Source organism: Megalops cyprinoides, chromosome 23 (assembly GCF_013368585.1).
Source record: "Megalops cyprinoides isolate fMegCyp1 chromosome 23, fMegCyp1.pri, whole genome shotgun sequence".
NCBI lineage: Eukaryota > Metazoa > Chordata > Actinopteri > Elopiformes > Megalopidae > Megalops > Megalops cyprinoides.
Genome location: NC_050605.1, coordinates 16,341,022 through 16,360,132, shown reverse-complemented (window position 1 = coordinate 16,360,132; position 19,111 = coordinate 16,341,022). Strand labels below are relative to the sequence as shown.

General features: G+C 42.8%; 1 protein-coding gene across 2 annotated transcripts in view; it reads left to right on the top strand.

Annotated features, from left to right (window-relative positions):
* Window positions 1-19,111, top strand: part of chrm2a (cholinergic receptor, muscarinic 2a) — a 75,504-nt gene that overhangs the window by 19,476 nt on the left and 36,917 nt on the right. The gene's annotated exons all lie outside the window — the stretch shown is intronic.

The following is a 19,111-nucleotide window of genomic DNA, read 5'->3' as shown; positions in this document are numbered from 1 at the left end:
GTGGATCTGGAGTGTTATTCAGTGAGATCACTGATGGTTTCTCCAGACCTCACAGTTCATCAGTCCACTTTTTTAACACAGGATTGAGCAACAGGCTGTTTTTCTTGGATTCTCACATGTGTACAGTGACCCAGTCACTCACTTAGCTCTCAGTGATTGATGGGTCTTTTACTGCATTTTGTGTGTGTTATTTCCAATAGCTTTGATTGGCTATGGTTTCTGATCACATGGCATTGGGTATGGGCCTGAGCACATGAAAGCGTGAATGAGAGACAGGCGTATATGCCCCTATTCTTGTGACAGAAAAGGGATAAGATTAATGGGGCTCTGATGAAATTTGTAGCTTCAGTGACATCATCTGGACAGTCTGGGATGTCTGTATGGTAGCAGATAGTGAGTAGGGCTTCATGAACTCCACAGCTGGTTGAGCGATTGGTTGATCATGTGTTATCCTTCTTTGTAGGTCCAGTCTTTATGGGGTTCAGGGATTGTCACTCCTGTAGTAGAACAGTAGAGGCCTGCCAACAAATCTCCCCTTCAAATTGCCTGTACCTGTATTGTGTGTGTGTGTGCGTGTGTGTGTGTATGTGTGTGTGTCCGAGTGTCTGTGAAATGTTTTATCTAATTTTTTATATTGTATCTGACTGATTTAATAGCAGTCAGTGTGTAGTTTGTGCCTTTGTGACAGTGTGAACTGTGAGAAGAAAGTATCTTTGAACTTTGCCTATTCCTGAACAAAAGAGTCCGACTAGAATGCAAAGGAAGCTTGGCATACGGTGTGTATGTGTGGTTGTGGGGGGGGGGGGGGGGGGCACTAATACTCCAGGTGTTAGGTTTGCCAGGTCTAAAGCGTGCATCTTTCCCTTCAGCCACCGCTCCCAATCACTCTTTGGGGATTGACTGAACTGTCCCCAAAAAGGGCTATTGTGGGCCAGGTGCCAATCTGTAGGCCTTGCTTCCACCCCAGCCTGTCACTTACAGGAGTTATGATTTCACGAGTGCCTTATAAGGTATCGCCATTGTTTTGAAATGAAGAGCCATCAATTTCACTGCTACCCCCGGCCCACCAGATGATTTGTGAGTGCTATTATCTGCAGAAATCACAGGAAAGAAATGGCGGTGGAATGAAGACAGTGTTGGATGGAGTCTGGCATGGGGTGGAGAGGTGGGGGGGGGGGGGGGTGGTGGGCACTGACCAGCTGTTTGGTTATAGCTCATTTGGCTTTCCTTTATCTCTGCCCTGCTCCATCCAGAGAACATGTGTACTTTAGCCAAGCCCCTTCATGAATATGCACAGCGAAATAGCCAATCAGAGCACTTTTAGCTTCAACACTGGATTCAGCTACAGAATTTTTGATATTTAGCACACTGAGCCAAACATGTAAATAGACTGTGTATGGTTCTATGCCTTCAGATTACCAAAGCTCTTACACTGCAAGTGCTTTGCTCCTCTCAGATTCTTTGCAAAAATGAGGCTTTACAAAAATATTTCAGATGAGAAATTTTAATTCAGTTTTTTTTTTTTTTTTTGGGAACTCATTTTTGGGGTTAAATGGCCTGAATAAGAAAACCAGGATTTAAAAATTAAAATCACTCAGACTGAACCTTTCGAGAAGACATTCTCACAGAGAGGAGAGTTCCACTTTGGTGGGTTGCAAGGTAATCTGCCTCACTGCCATTAGCAGTGAGAGAGGGAGGGGGACTGACTGACTAATGTTTCACAGCTGAAGGCTCAGTTCTTTACCCCACCATCCATTTTTTTTTAAAACCACGTTGTTTGTGTTATTTGATATCCTCTTCCTCTGAAGTGGCATTCTAAAGGCAAAAATAAATATACTGCTGAGTTATGGAAATACCGCTTCCAATAATATATTCCAGTACATAGGAAATACATTATGCATTCTGGGTTTCTATGCAATTCCACATTTTGTTATAGCTAGTATTTTTTTGTTGGTGTTGACTTTTGTGTAATTGAATTTGAATCACTGTTTTAAAACGCACTTGCACCACAGCTGAATGACATGCCATCCCTTCCCACCCCGTAATTTTTCACTTGGGGAAGGGGGGGGCTTGAGGAGGGAGGGGATTGCCCACAACCTGAATGGACCATCAAGTATAAGCATGTGGAGATGTCCGTGGGTCCTGCCTGCCCGCTTTTTCCTTTCTGGGAGCGTACATCTCCACACAATGCGTGGTCAAATGTAAAAACTTATCAGCGCTGCGCAGGAGTGGAGAGGTGTCTCCACCGCTCTCCCTCTCACCTGCACTGAGGGATTCAATCCGCCGCCTCTGCCTGTCTGACAGCGGAGGGCCATTCAGGCGGGCCGAGATAAATATTATACTCCAATCATTAAAAAAAAAAAATCAATTCTAAAGGAGTACACTTGTATTAATCTGAAGTGGTTGGCTCGTATTTATGGGCGGCGGGGAGGACAATGCTTTGTTTTCCATTGGCGGCGTGGATGGGGCCTGAATACTGATTTGGCTGGAAATCTTCCGCCAATACCCCGGTGCATTGTTAGCAGGAAATCTGAGCAACACAATGTCCTGGCACACCTGGAGCTCAGCCTTGAAGATGCGTACGAGGTCCGACTGGACGGACAGAGCACTGAAAACCTGTCAGCCTGTTTGTTTGTTTTGGTTTTTTGTTCGTCTTTGGCTAATTTCATGCATTCATATCGCCAGACAAGATAATTAAGAAGCAGAGAAGAATTAAGAAAATTGATGTACAGGCAGTGTTTAGGAAATGCTAACAGTTGGCAGTAAACTCACGTATAACCATGGCCAGCAGTAATAATGTATTGCAAATGTAATATGAATGCAAAAAGTAATGAATTTAAAAAGTAAGCCTTACTGGGTTCAAAAAGCACACATATTAAACAATGGCTATGGTATGTAGGGCATCACAGAAGATAAATATTTAAAAGTCATGACTTTCTTACTATTTTTGCTCACTTATTTGTCCCTTTAGGGAGCAAAGCTGTAATTGCCCTCAATGCTTCTTAAGAAGAGCTGAAATTGCCCTCAAGTGAGCGCGCACTCTCCCCGAGACTGTACTTTAGGGCCCCATTAGATCTCAGGGCCAAAGACAAACAGGAAGGTCAGACGGGCTTTGGATTATCAGCATCCTGATGGCCCCAGCATCATCAGGAGATTAGCACCTCTCAGTCCGCTCGTCCATTTACGTGAAACCGTAAAGGCACTCTGGGACTAGGCTGCATATCGATAAAAGGTGTCAAGGCACCTAATAATGGATAAAACAATACAAATGTACAACGCTCTCCAGAAGAAAAAAAAAAAAAAAAAAGCACTTAAATTATTTGCAATGAGTCAATAATGCAGCAACTGACATAATTGCTCCATGCTTTGTGAAACGGCATCACCCCACCCAGCTGAAGGAGTTGGTGTCAGCCCCTCTGGGTAGAATGACCTTCAGTCCTCAGCCTTCTCCCTGTAATTGATTGGCCGAGCCCAGCCTCTCTTTGAGATTGATTGGGTGAGCGCTGCTGTATAAAACGAGGGGATTACGTCGTTATGAACAGCTGCTTGGCTATTCTCCACACCCTTCGCTTGCAGCGTGTTCACTCAATGCCTCATTTGGTTTCAAAATGCACTTCATATGGTACAATAATATAAGTAAAGGTTTGGGGAAAACAGCTGGCCAGCATCTCTCAGTGTTTCTCAGAGAATGTTTCTCCGTTGTGGCTCTGTTCAAACATAATGCTTGTATAACAATGGAACCATCACGTACCGCTCTGCTGTATTATGTTGTATAAGATCTACAAAACGGTTACTGTCACAGTATGCAGCAAACCATCATTAATCAGTAGCTATATGAGGGATATGTGTTCATTGAGAAAATATGTAGGGTGGAATACCAATACCTTCAACTGAGAATATGAAAAAAAAAAAGTCTGAAGCCACAGCTGTCAGCCTCATTTACCATAAAACATGTTACATCAGAACTGAGAGGAGATGCAGTCGTCTATTCTGAAACGTCACTCAGCTTACATTTTCTTGCTTGCTTTTCCCAGAAATCTCAATGGCCGTGCTGTGTCTTGTGGAGGGAAATTTGATTGTAAAATGTCTCCACCCTGGAAATGCTTCATTACACATTTAATGAAATCTCCCAGCATCCTCCTCTTCTTTTCAATCCTCAGTACCATCTGTCTGGGACTGGTGGAGCGGACCTGCCTTATCGAGAGCGTATCCATGTTGTTTGGGCACCCCTTGTGTCTCATGAACTTTAGAGTTGAGTGTAAAACAAAGGCTGATCACGTGGCTTTGCAGATTTCCAGAGCTATCTCTTCAGGGTGCGGAGGATCATCAGGAAAAAAAAAAAAACCTTAAAGTTAGCATCGGGATGATTGTAAAGGTCAAGGATTTGAAGCAGTCCCAGCGCACAGGTGTCTGGAACATTCTGGCCTCTCTCCGCCGCCTCTATCGCCGGCGCTGTGTTTATTCATTCCTTATCATCTGGACTCTGCTCATATTATCTGGGTGCTATCCCTCTCGGAGGCGTTCTTCTAGAACCTTCAGCAGAAATCCTTTCATCCCTGTGTAAAGTCTGGAGCTGGCACAGAAAGCTTTGCCAGCGAGGGAGGATGAACACACTGTAAAAAGGGGGATTTGAGAGATTCGTTTTTTTTTTTTTTGGGGGGGGGGGGGGATGGGGGTGGGGGAGGAGTAATGCTGAATAAATGTGGGGAGACGCACACCCGCTGAGAACTACACTGCTTATCGGGTTCAGATAGGGAGAGAAGACACACTAGATATTTTATTAGGGGAGGGGGTTATGGGGTACACTGTTGCGTTTACGCCATGCTATGTTACGGGGTTATGTGATCTCACAAGCCCCATTGTACCTCCCAGACAAAAGAAGAAGGGATGAGGGCTGGATAATGCGAGGTGCACAGAAGATCTTTTGTTTGTTCTGTTCCCTTCCTTTTAAATTCCTGCACAATGCGAATAGGAACTTAGGTGTAGGATAGGAAGTGTTGATCGGCAATTCATCACGGGGGGTTTAAAATTTCATTTATGAATGTTTCATGACCGTATATGTTAATAAAGCTTAAAGAGCATAATTGAGATGACTGACATTTGCACCTTCTTAATGCCTTTTCATTAACATAAATCAGTCGGTCTTCATATCTTGATCATGCATACGTCTTAATTATTCATGTCTCATGCTTTAACATTCATAGTGTCATTGCCTTGTTCTCAATTAAAGTTTTTTTGGAGGGGTTAATTAAAAAAGGGGCTTCAAACTATATTATGACATGTATGTGCCCTTCACTGGGTGTTAGCTTAATGCCCATTTGTGACCATCTTGTAGTAATATTGAAATTGATGTGTATGAAAGTCATTTATCAATACCCAGTGACCCTGAAAAGGACTCCGGGGTTTAATCTCCATATTCAGAACGGTAGTTGGTGGCTACTCCTAGAACACACAATTGCCGGGGAGCTTCCTCCCCACAGCGTCGCATTCTATGAATGACAATAAATTGGCGGTTTGCGAGGGCTGGAGATAAAATGCAATTTCACTGCCCGGTAATCGCGTTTCGCCGCGTCGTCCTTCCTCCTCTGGGCAGCGATGAAAGAAAGGATCCTGTCAGGCTTAGTGCAGTCGGGAAGCTGGCGTAAATATGGAAACATTTCTGTTCATCCCAGACGCCCTGGTTGTACACAGCCGTGTGGTGTTGACCCCGCCTTTTTGGGGAAACCCCAGGAGTCACTTGTATATCTGAAGAACGCACCTGCCTGATGGCTGCTTGTGGTCCCCTTACCCATCTATTGTTTCTCAATGAGCCAGGGCCAGCATGCTATTGGAATCATGGGGGAAGGGGTTTGGAAGACCAAAGGCATTAGATGTAGAAAAAAACAAAAACAAACATTGCATTACACTATATTACATTCATTTAGCAGACGTTCTTATCCAGAGTGACTTCCAGGACAATGGAACATAATAAAACATTCGAGCAACAGTGACATTTACCACATAATCAGTCATGAGGGTGAGAAATCAGGGAACAACAACAACACAGTCAGGCTAGAAGCCCTGCTTTGACCCCTATTTGTGGTTTTTCTTTTTCCTCTTTTGGTCAAAGGATTTCTGGCGAGCGCCACATGTCAGTCACAGCACAGTTGTTTCCATGCGGGATGCACCTAACGCGTTTCCCTCTCTCCCGAGGAGCACCTGACTGACAAGATCAGGGACAAGTGGCAGCCCCCCCCCCTCCACCATCACCACCCCCACCACTGTTCATCAGAGAGACTCCAAGAGGCTGCTTTGTGCCACCATAAATCAACTGATTAATGCAGGAAGGGAAATCCCTCCTCTGCTTTTTTTTCCCTCAATTAGCCCCGTTAGCGCAAAAAGGATATGCGTCAGGGCACGCCAGAGCTGCACAAACAGATCACCGGGGAAAATCGGTGCATAAACAAACGAATAAACGATAAGATCTGGCCTTGGGGGCGTTCGACAATCCACCAATCACGGCCTATGTCTTGTTTCCATTTGAATTCACTCCAGGAGCAACAAAGAAGATGTGCTGTCTGGACACATTCGGCTCTGGCCCCAGTGTCTGTTACGTGCGTTCACAGTGTGCCTATGCGGCCCAATACACATATGCAAGACCGTGCAATCACATATGGTATTAGTGTTTGCTGACTTGGCCAACACCACTATTCATGTAACTTCGCAAGATATACCATATAGTTTACCATTTTGTAGATCTGTTCATAAAACAGAGCCCTTAACGGAGGCCATTAAGTTCGAGAACCTTCTTCAAGGGTGCAGCACTAGAGTCATGTACAGCAGTCAGACATTCTATAAACAAGTCAAGATGCCTACCAGAATAACACTATTCCCCATATATACACTTATACCCAATGGCCAAAGCATGTGCATACACAGTATACTGTAACTGTGGAATAACACGCATGCGTTTGCTTCTGTATGTAAGTAACACTTAAAACCTGCCCTTGGATCGTCAGTCGTTTCCTATTTTTTCCTTTTCCGTGACTGTGAGAAGAGGCATTGTAGATCTGTCCCAGCTGATAAGGCTAAATAAGTTCTCAGATCATGGCACATCTCTGTTATGTCAGCACGTTTTACGACGTTTCACATGTTACTTCCTTATGACATCTCTCGACTTGTCCCAAAGGGCAACCATTTTTACCAAAGAAAAAAAGCTAGCGTGCAGACACGTTGATGATCTGACTACAGGCCTGTGAAGTCAGCACAGTGCGACTCCCGCTGTGACATCTAGAGGCAAACTTTGAGGCAAAGGTACTGCACCGTGCCTTGATTGATTTAAAGATATTAAAAACCGTGCAAATCAATTCCCTTTAAAGGTGGTTTATGGTTCAGATTTTAAAAGCCCCAGCTTGGAAGCAGGCAGAATAAAAAAAATACAGAGAGGCTGATTAAGACATTGGGCACAGCTACAGTATCCAGGCGCACTGGAAACTACCTCTGTCCTAATTCCCCGCTGCGACGGCTGTTGACGGTAACAGTGTACTAGAAAACTGCATTATGATGCACTACCCCTTGGGTATTTAAAAAACGAAACTCTGAGAAGATTATTCATCGTGCGCACTTCCTTCGGAGGTATTTTTAAAGCACTTAAATCAGTGCACTTGTACTGCAAACATGCTTTTGTGTTTAATAATTGACATAGCGGTTGTGTTTCAATGGAAAAAAACAATGAAACAGAGGTGTAGCAAGGAGCATCTACAAACCCATCAGATGCTTTGCAGTAGGGTGGGTTGTCATGCTTGGCACTCTGGAGTTCAAACATGAAGGGCGGTTTTGAATAGCATGCACTCCATGCCAGCTGTTGCAAGTGATGCAGGGCTTGGGAACATGTTGCCTGTAGGCAAATTGAGGCTCAGTTCAGGCATTGATGGAGCCCCCTTATAATGGTAAATTATGTGCATTAATTAGTTAATACGAGATGCATTTTACGTAATTAAAGTAATGAGGTACAATTGTAATGCGAGCATTACTTCACATTTAGCAGTGATTACCAAAGCTGTAAAAGGACATTATAAGGGCAGTTAGCCCTCATTGTTAAAGAAAGGTAACCGGTTGATAAGATAGTGAACAGATTAAGCATTTGTGTCCTCCGTTTTCCCATTTCAGTAAAACGATATGAACCACTCGTAGACTTTAGCCTCTCCTCATCAAGATAGTGCAGTGATACAGAGTCCAAAGTGTGTCAGTCAGTATGATGTTTAAGGATCATGTCATATTGGTCAAGGTTAACATTTAAGGTTTTTTAGTTATAAAAATAAAGGACAAAAAAGGCAATGCCACAGGGATGGCCACACATGTAGAGGTTGCAGAGAGGAGAGGTTTTTGCATAGAACCAGATGACTGCTGATAAGTAGGAGCCATTTTATTCATTTCCAGGTATGCTAGAACCAGTGCTTTGAAACAGGTGTGAGCCTCATTACTGACAGCCAGTGGAGGATGAACTCATTTAAGTTAATTAGGGAATTAGTTATAGGAAGGCAGGAAGCAGCTTTATGGGTATGGGAGTCATGCAGTTGTTAGATAGCAAGAGGGAGAGTTAAACTTGAGTCTAGATGTGCTCAGAGAGAGAAAACTACTCTGCAGTTCTTTTTATTGTGAGTCATTGCACAGGCTGACAGGGATCTAAAGCCATGAAGACAAGGAAATAAAAAAACACTCCTGTGTGATGAAGCCATTTTCTGTTTGCACTCGCTTTTGCCACTTTTTTTGAGCCCACACTGCCACACTTTTCAGTGCCATGCAGTTCTTTGCCCAAACTATCACTATATCATGACTTTGCTATGAAGGCAGGATGGTGTGAACCATGCTGAGGTAAATATTTACTGCAGAGCCTAAAACTCTGACATTTGAACCCTTAACCCTTAAGTAACCATTGGGTTACCTTAACGGGAGTCTAAACATCAAGATCATATAGTAGTGAATACATATAGAGTTTCTCTAACCTGAAACACAACACAAAAAGCTAATGGTAGCCCATTGCATATGCAAGCCTCTTCTGTTCAGCTACACTCTTGTAATAACTGACTGTGGAGAAGTTGGCCAATGCAAAAAAAAAAAAAAAAAAAAAAAAAAAACCAAAGCAGCAAACTTGCAACAAAAAAAAAGACCTATTTAAAAGCACAGCAACTCCACTAAATTGCCAAACCGTGCAACAATATCTAAAGAGAACAATGCTGCTCTGTGTGCCAACTGCACACCTGTATTTAATAGGCTGTTGATTACACAGGTGAGGCTCATTAACCAAATAGCTGCCCTAGAACAATCAAACACAATTAGACAATTACAACTGAACAATTAAACAATTAACCTGTTTGAAATGAAGTTGTTAAAAATGGTGCCTACCTATTGTCGATGTAGTAAGTGAAAAAAAGATCCTTAAGCAAAAACAAACATAAAATCCAATGAATTAATAATCCATTTCAGTTTTGAGGGAGACAGGCAAAGGTTCCTCCTTCACAACAAGCAAGACAGTTCTTTCTCTATTGTTAAAGGGCTGGCACAGACTGAGGCTTGAAAGAGTTAACAGAATGTACAACAAGACCCTCAGGCTACAAGCAAATCGATGTGTGTGTACCCTAAAGTTTGAAATGGCCTGAATAAGCTTTACTAAAGATAAAAAAATAGTCCACAACCGCCTCTTAGTTACTACAGAGTGGAGAAAAGAATAATCCTCAGATTAACCAAATCCAAATCTGGTAAATGATTCCATCTGAGATGAATTACAATTAATCCCAAGCACCTGATTATGTATTTATCCTTTTAACTCTATGCCTTTTATGAGCAACTCGAAGAGATTAATTCAGTGATTTTTAAGTTAAACTTCCATCACCCTTTTTTCCTAAGCTTCTTACTTATACCATCTCAAAGCAGTCTGTTTCTGTGCTGTATTGACTACTAATAAACTAAATCTTCAGGGTCTTGAAGGAATTAGTGCCATATGTCCATCAGCATGGTTTACATCCTGCGCTTGATGAGAAATTTTGTATATGCAAAGTGGATCTCGTAAATCATACCAGTTTAACCTGTGATAGAATCCTCTCTTCTGAGTTTCTCACACACACACACACACGCACACACTGAAGGTAAAGTAAATAAGTGATGACTGGCGGTTGGACAGGTCTGCAGCTTTATTAAATAAAGGGCCACCCATGGGCAGTGTAATTTATGAAAGGAGATTAATGTGATGGAGTGCGGATGGAGACAGCCGCTCTGGCTGGGCCAGGATTGAGAGAGGACTGGGTTTACAGCCCTGGTGGGCTTTTCACAGAGAAGCATGTGGAGCTCCAGTCTTGTGGACATAACTCAGCCGAAAGCAACGAGAAAAACGGCCACGGAAACTTCTGGAAAACAAAAAAATCCCCAAACTTCTAAACTTTTCAAGGTCAACAAAATCGAAGCCTTCTATGCCTTATTTTTTCCTACCCTCTTACTTCCTCTGTGCACTTAATAATCACTGCTGTATTTAGGAATTTGCCTCCGCAGTTTGAACTGTGAAGCTGATATTCAAATGCAACAGATATTACTTTCCAATATGTTGTGTGCAGACAAAAACACACAAAGGTCACTTTGGCTCCTGCTATCATCATCATCATGTTTTTAGTAGCCTTATCGTCGCCATCTTCAGAAGTGAAACTAACAGCAGTCACAGCTCCTAAACAGGCACACTGACTACTTTCAGTACAAAACCTGAGGTGTGTGTGTGTGTGTGTGTGTGTGTGTGTGTGTGTGTGTGTGTCTGCGCGCTCATGCGCAGTATGTGTGGTGTGTGCTAATGACCAGTCTTATTAGTGTAATCAGTGAATTACAACCCTCGAGATGAAAGATCATTTTGCAGTCTCTCGTCCTGCACTGAAATCTTCATCATGCCTCACACAATGTCCCCATTTATTTTTCTATCATGCCTCAGTAGCCCAAGCACCAATTTCCTATATTTCAAACTAGCCTTTTCCTGCCTTATAATCCTTGAAGGTCATACCTGCAATGTAGTAGCATTGTGATTTGTGATTAGTGACAACAGTAGTAGACTTCACTGCAGCAAATTGTGACAGCTGATCTATTAAACAGAACATGATATCTAAACAGGACATCTCTCTGGTGTTTTGGTTTCCGCGGCGTACAAAACAGGCTTGCTGCCTGGGGCTTTCTTCTCATGTATCACTGTGCTTACTCTTTAAGACTACCTCACTTCCTTTTTTTTTTTTTGCTAAAACAATTGAAGTTTAATAAGCTGGTGTGACACTTATTTCACGATCAGTCCTTGCAAATAATGGCTTGTTAGCAGCATTTTAACAAGCGTGCCTGGTTGGTAAAGAGCTTTCAAACCACTTGCAATCCCTGCAAGGCCTGTGACAAAAAAAAAATTGCATTAAAACAGGAGGCAGTCTTTTGGCACCTCAAAGAAAATGACATGTAAAGAAGAAGGTTGAGGATATTGTCTCGGAGGCGTTACGAAACCCTCGCAAGGCATGTGAAGTGAACTTACTCCATGCTCATTTACATACAGAGCGTTAGGACCCACCTTGTTGCATCGTAATTTGGTTTAATAGTCTCCACGAATGTATGCATAATGTAGGCTACGAGAGCAAAAGGGGTCCTTACACTTTGTATCATTTGCACGGGGGGGCTTATGGGTAAATTCATCTCGCAGTTCTCTAGATGGGGCAGGTGCCCTTGAGCGAAGTCAGCGGCTTTAGTGTGTTCAGCAGCGGCAAAGTACACACGAAGCTCACGCTGCCCTCTGAGCTGGACAAAGGTGTCAATTAATTTAACAAGCTGTTTGTCACTTTCTTTTTTTAATTTGAGGATACTCCGGACACCGTGTTGACCTCAACTGTCTGAATTCTTCGAGAGGGAACTTTAAGATTTAACAAACAGCAAGGTGAATTAACAGAATTGTGACGGAACACAGCCAGGCTGTTAACACTGACTGTGAATCTGTGGATCTCAGCCCCTCGTATTAAAATGGGTTTGAGCACCCGCTTGTGCTGCGGATGATGTGAGAGATTGCTGCTTTGACACTGACCCTGTGCTAGCACTCTCCAGTGCAGTATTTGACACGCAGAGACGGAATGTAACAGCACTCAAAGCTCAGGACATGAGCCATGTCCTCGCCATTTTCTCAAGTACCTCCTCAGTCTAAGACTGGCCATTAACACAGAAACTGAGAGCTTTCACTTTTGCCCACACTTTTAATTAATGCTCCCGCTCCACTCAAGAAAGAAAAATGGTCTTGATTTATTTGAACGGCATGTAACAGTCGTCTCTGCAACACATTTTGAGAGCTCAGTGTCAATTTCTGCAAAGCCATAGAGATAGAGATTATTTATTGATAATTATATACTATGTGTTTTATTAGCAGATGCCCTTTCCAAAGGTGACGTACTTGCTTGCACTTTTACACCCATATTCATTTAAATGTCTTGGTATGTTGAAATTTATTCTATTCTATTTTCAGGTATGTCAGGTAAGCCTAATGTTGTAATTATAAAAGTCAGGTATCTACCTCAAGAGGATAACAGCAGCACCATGCCTGAAATTCAAGTCTGCAACCTTCTACTTAAAATACAAGACTGACTCTGTACCTCCTACGGCATACTACCATTCAAAGGCATGGGTGCACTGTAAACAAGATTGCATATACTTGTGATATACAGTTGCACAGTGAAGCATGATAACACTTAAGATGAGTCACGGGGTTCCAGAGAGTCTGTCCTCATTAGAGAGGTGTTGTAGTATTTCATCTGCTTGTCTGAGCTTTCAGAGGGGCCCAGAGATGAGCTCTCTTGGCCTGAAAATGAAGAGACAGGTTGACTGACTGCCATAACGCCACCTGGTTCTTCCATTTTCACTGTCCGTTTTCGTTTAGGGGTGAACAAACAAAACTCACTCTTTCCCATTTGACAGATTTGAAAAGTGTCCAGAATTATTATGTAGGAATCAGTTTCAATCTCCTCAATTCAGATTGTGTGTGTATGTGTGTGTGGGTGAGAGAGAGAGAGAGAGAGAGAAAGAAAAAGAGAGTGTGTGTAAGAGAGAGAGAGCATGTATGTTTTTTTTTGTGTGTGTGTGGGTTTTGTTTTTTGTTTTTTCCAATCCATAATCACTCACACCACACACACACACACACACACACACACACACACACACACACACACACACACACACACACACACACACACACGCATACACACCTCAGACACTTTGATTGGTGCCGTTTAAATTAATTTCATGGATCCCTTCCAATGTTCTCCAGAGGTGGTTCTAATTCTGCCATAGATAATGGGTTTTTGAGTGCTCACTGAACTCTTGAGACAAGAGCCCATCCGTGGAGGAATGCGGCCGCCCCCACTACCGTGACCTCTGGCCTTACATTGTGAGAGCAGACACTGTATCAGCTCTGGCACATGCCACTGCACTCCCGCTTCTCTGGGAAGAACAGGCCACACTTAAATGCCCCTGTTTGCGGCGACACGCAATGAATGGACCGCCGGATCGGGCTGTTGATCGGAGCCTGTTCGTGTGCATCAGGCTGTTTTCTCGCCACAGGAATCAGGATACGCTTTAAACCCCTTCCAGCCATTCAGGGTTGGCTCCAGTCTAGCATCCAGGCTTCCAGTTCACCGGTTTTCCTTCCATATCCATGTAAAATAAAAATGTGGTTTTCACTGGTGGCCTTACAGATATTCTCAGATAACTGGAATAATGCTGGGAGTCACTGAGAATGGTGTGTGGGTTAGATGAGGTTGTGGATGATCCAGACATCTCCCTGTAAAACTGAACAGTGTGTTGGTGTAAAGGACAGAGTTCCTCTTTGTGAGATGCGAGGTGGATGGATTCTGGTATGTCAGGGTGCTACTGTGCACAATAGATCCCAGGCATCCACAGTTCCAAGAGTGGAGGGCATACCTCTTTGTGTGTGTGTGTCTGTATGGCTGTGTGGACGCCATTTTTTGGTTTAATTCCGTGCAGCCTGACGACATGGGCAAAAGTCTTTCATTGCTTGATTTAGTCTGACTGCTAAAGCTGTGTACTGATGTGCTGTTAGGATAATGTTTCCTCTGGAGTGTAATGTGTCTTTTATTTAGAGATCATGAATATGAAAACAGACACATCTGTTGAAGATACTCACAGAAGTACACGCTCAGCTATGCACATATTCGCTCACTGACACAACTGACATAATTTCATAGCCATACAGAGCTACATAACAAATGCCCCAACGGTGAGGTCCAAATATCACAACACCCCCAAACTTGCGCCCATCGTTCCTATGCCCCCCAGCAGACAGGGTGTTGAATATTTAATGCATTTTTTCTTTATATAGCCTGCAGACTGTTGCTGAGAGGAGGAGGGAGATGGGGGAGGCTCCTGAGGCACTGACACCAAACGAACCTGTTATTTTTTTGCTGAACGTGGTTCAGCACTGGACTGGAGTCAGTTAAATAACGAGCTGATCAAAACATACCACCCCTTTCGGTCCCCGTGTTCCCCAGTTAATGCCTCCTTCCTTCCGTGTAGCTCTGATCTATACCCTATTCATCTGTAAAAAGGGAAAAGAAATTCTGTTGGGCGCATCTGGGATGAATGTCTGGCATAAAGACATAGGGTGTTTCATTTTAAGTGGTATGATCTTAGAGAACGCCCACGCTTTCCCAGGGGCTGCTCTCCCCGTCCTGTCCCAATCAGGCGTACCGCTCTCACTTTTTATTAAACATAAATATATCATCTTTCCGCATTGGGGAAAACGTTTATATGATATTTCATTTTGCATTTCTCCAAGCTTATTTTTATTCCTCGAGAGGAACTCTGGATCGATGGGAAAGCTCTGGCCGGCATGTGAAAAGCTAGGTGTTATGTATTCAATTGCGTTCAGTCAGAGGGAAAGCAGTATTGATCAGGCCGAAGGAGACAAGATGGAGGAGGCTGTTATTGGCGTTTTCTTCGCATTGTCACCCGATTTGAACAGTTTAGCTATGAGACATGTAGGAGCTGTTTCCCTCTATGTGAATGGCTTTTTTTGTGGCGATGAATTAGACGGCTTTTGCTACTTACCCAAATGCGTTGTAAGTCTCGCAAAACACATCAGCTGATTTACAATGCAGTTTCCTCAAGCTTCATATAAATCAACATGAGAAGAAGACATCAGAAAAGTCATTTAAAAATACCCTTGTGGAAAGGGATTCTGCTGCAGGGCGTAGGAACAATACACTGCCACCAGATTTGGGTCTGCATGTGGCATTTCACCCAAAGGAGAGCCTTTTTTTATTCACAGGTGTGGGGGTTGCGGTATGGTGCTGATTCCCATAACAATCCATGCACCGACGTGGCCGCGCACAACACTAAGCTTTCAGCTGAAAATAACAAGGTAGAAGCTGAGCAGAACGGCGCGCAACTGGGGGTTAATTGTGCCCAAGGGTGGGAAAGCACTGATCTCAAAAAGGACCTGCAGGACAATGCAGTGCAGGCTTTTCTCGGAAGCAGGATTAACAATCCCTCCCCCTACTGTGACCAAACATGTACATTTTGGATGCAGTGTCGCGTACTAAATTACCTTAGCTGTATTGATCGGGGCTGCTAGTCTCTGTGGTGGTGATTGTAAGATAATTGCCGTTTTTTTTTTTTTTTTAAAACGTGTGGCTCCAGCACATAAAATGAAGAAGGCTTTTACCCAGGCTATTGTATATGCGTGGCAGCTCTGGTCTTCATCGGATATGGCTGTGTGGATATTCCCCCTGCGTGCAATCCTCTCCATCACCCAGACCTGATCCACGGTCTCCACCTTTGACTGATTACTGGGTCCATTCCTTTAATCTTGCGAAGAAATTCATCTGCAGAAATTTCAATTTAATAGAATTGTGGTTCAGCAGTATATGTGGAGTGGGAGAAGAGGTGGATCTTCAGCATCAGAGAAGCACCGACAGAGAGAGAGAGAGAGAGGGAGAGATTGCATTAAATACTTTGTCTTCCAGAATCTGCAGACATGCTGCAGTGATCTGTCTCCTTAAGCCCTGCCTTTCCCTTGCCTCCGGTGCCCTGGGTTTTCAGTTTACTTAAACCATGTGCATCGCTGAGTGACCACTACCAGCAAAAGGAGAGATAGTGAAGCAGGTTATCTCTGCGAATGGTGCAGTGATAAACACCGTCTCTCCACCATGTGTCACCGGAACTAAGAGGAAACCGTACATTTTAGGGAGAAATCCATTCACAGTTAAAGTTCATTTGTCATCCTGTCTATTCATTTTTTGCATTAAAACGATTTAGGCGTTGATGGTCAGCATACACAGACACAGGAGCAGAGTAGGCTCTATTAAATGTCAAAAGCAAATCTAAAGTAATGTTGAATGACATTATTTTAAATTATTATTATTATTGTAATTATTGTCATTATTTTTTTCTGTTAACTTCCGATTAAGTAATAGTATATACATTGTATTGTTCATAGCAAACTGAAAATAATGAAAGCCATTTTAAAAATACTATAATTTATTAATCGTATTTGTATTGTTCAGTTTTGTAGTGATAAACAATTACCAGCTGTTTGACTATTGATAGTTGAACCAATACACTGCAACTAGCAAGCTAATATAATGGTTTCATACACAACAGTAATCTTGGTAATTAATTGTGTTATGATATCTGTCAATGACTTGATGAAAAGACATTGGGCACACTCCATTAGAACATTATCCAATAGCTAATTGGTCCCTACAACTTACAAGTGCTGGTAGGTAGCTAGCTGCCAAATTGTTTTAGCCGGATAGACACACTCTACTTGTACATTTTCCCTGTGGAATAACAGTCTACTCAATGCAGCTGCCGTTGTCTGCATTATGTAGATGGAATACAGCTGGTAGGGGAGACTACATGTTCACCTGCAGTAACTCCAGAGAAAAAGTGATATTCAGATGAGCCGATCAGCTACATCCAGGGTCACGAGCCAACAAATTTTAAATCCGCATTCCATTTTTGGCTTCAAATGAGACGGAAAAGGAAACAAAACCCAGTTTTTCCACACAGAAGTGTGTAGTGTGACGGATGCAGTATCTGTGCGAAGTATCTTTTTTGCTAAGACTAGTGGCACACAGCAAGAAAACGAGAGGAAGCCTCCACAAAAGGGATTGCCATCACTCCGGCATGAAAGCAAACAACTTTCACATCCCTGCACCTCATGTTTTATGTAGACAGCCTCAAGCGCATTAAGCCCACTTACTGCTTCAGATGCTGTGTGTACGCTGCATCAAGTCATCGACCACTTGTTATTGTTAAACACAGTGTGTAAGATAGAGGGATGCAGAAATTGCATTCTTTTAGTGCCTCCAATCAAAGAGTGTCAAGAATGTCAGTGTAGCAGGCTTAAAAAAAAAAAAAAAAAAAACGGATTCGGTTAATTTATGGATTAGTCAATGTATGGGAAAAACAATAATTAACTTATGTTTTCGATCGGCTGACAGCGCTGTTAATTGTTTTGCTGTTGATATGATCAGCATTTTTATCCAGAGCGACAAACAAAAGCGTTATTCCAAATGTACAAAATGTTCATCACATGATCAACGGGAACAGAGGGAAAGACATTTGTCGTAAGCTATCAAGCTGAACAAAACAGCACAGAAACTGTAACAGTTAGCAGAGTACATTTCGTGCCGAAAATGTTCATAAAAGTCACATTACTTTATATCATAGCATTAAGATAACGCTCAATGAATTATCCATAATAATTTTAAACATGCATATAGTGCCCAACCAATGATTCATAAAAGCCATGCAGTGTCACACTTCTCTCAGGGTACGGGGTGTTTATGTACTTGGAGCTAAATGTAGAGTATGTCTAAGTCTGGGAAGAAAAGATGAGTTCTCACCATACTGGTTTTGAGTGTGCACCATGCTTCTGTTCAAATAAAACAATGAGCAAGAGCAGTATTATTGCGATAGCATTTATATTGGGTTTCCAACAGGATCTGACATAATCCTCAATATAACTCTCCTAGCACTGAAGGATCAACATTGTCATTATCTCAATTAGCTTAACCAAAAGCCGAATATAAAGCCTGTTTCCCTGTGCTGAGGTGAACTGCATCAGTGTCTTGGCCTTTTCTGTTCAAACCTGGATTTAATAGTGGGTTGTTGCACTGTGCTATCCTTTGCCCTCTCAGACCAGAATGGCTCTCAATTCATAAGTGAGTCTGTAGGTGGACAGCAGCTTAAGTAGTGAGCAGCGACGACGTGCTTAGCCCATGCCAGCTGCCTCTTCCAAAGGAGCAAATCAGCTGGGGGAAAATGCAGGAAAAAGCAACAGTTTCCTGTTTCATGCCTGTTTTTATTGATCTGGCTTGATTTAACCTAGGTTATAATAGTCGCATGGAAACATGGGGTTGCCCCGCCCAGCCAGAACACTGGAATACAGTGAAGCACATCATCAATAAATCATCAATGCTGCTCTCTCAGTGCCAGGGTGTGTGGGGTGGCCCTTCATCTATAGCCATGGAGTTTTCAGCCAAAGGAGTAGCGATAAACTTGTAGTCACTTACACATACAAACAGTAGTGATGGTGAGCAGGGTACTTAACCTGAATGTCTTTAGTAAATATTCACTTGCATAAAATTGCGATATGTTACTTGAACATAACATAAAAGCCATTACAGTCAGTTCCAGTTAGTTGTATCCTTATTGCAGTTTCTTGCTATAAATCGTCTGCTCTTTCTTGCTTAGTATCTATTAAATCGACTTCAGTCACCTTGGCAGTTCGCTGCCTATTCATTGTCTAATCCTCATAAGCATATACTTCTCAGGGTGATTTTCTTATCAGCATGTCCTGCACAAGCCACAGAAATGATACTCAGATTTGTGAAGGTACACACATCCAGGGGAGGCAGCAGCATTCAGGTCTCTTGCATAAAGGACTAAGCACCACTGCTTTGGAGTTGGATTTGACCACTTACAGTAAACAAGAGGTGGAGGCATGTTTCCATAAGATAAGCCAGACACAGCCACTGCAGAGCTTAGCAGTGTCGAGAGTGAGTGAGTGAGTGAGTGAGTGTGTGTGTGTGTGTGTGCGTGTGTGTGTGTGTGTGTG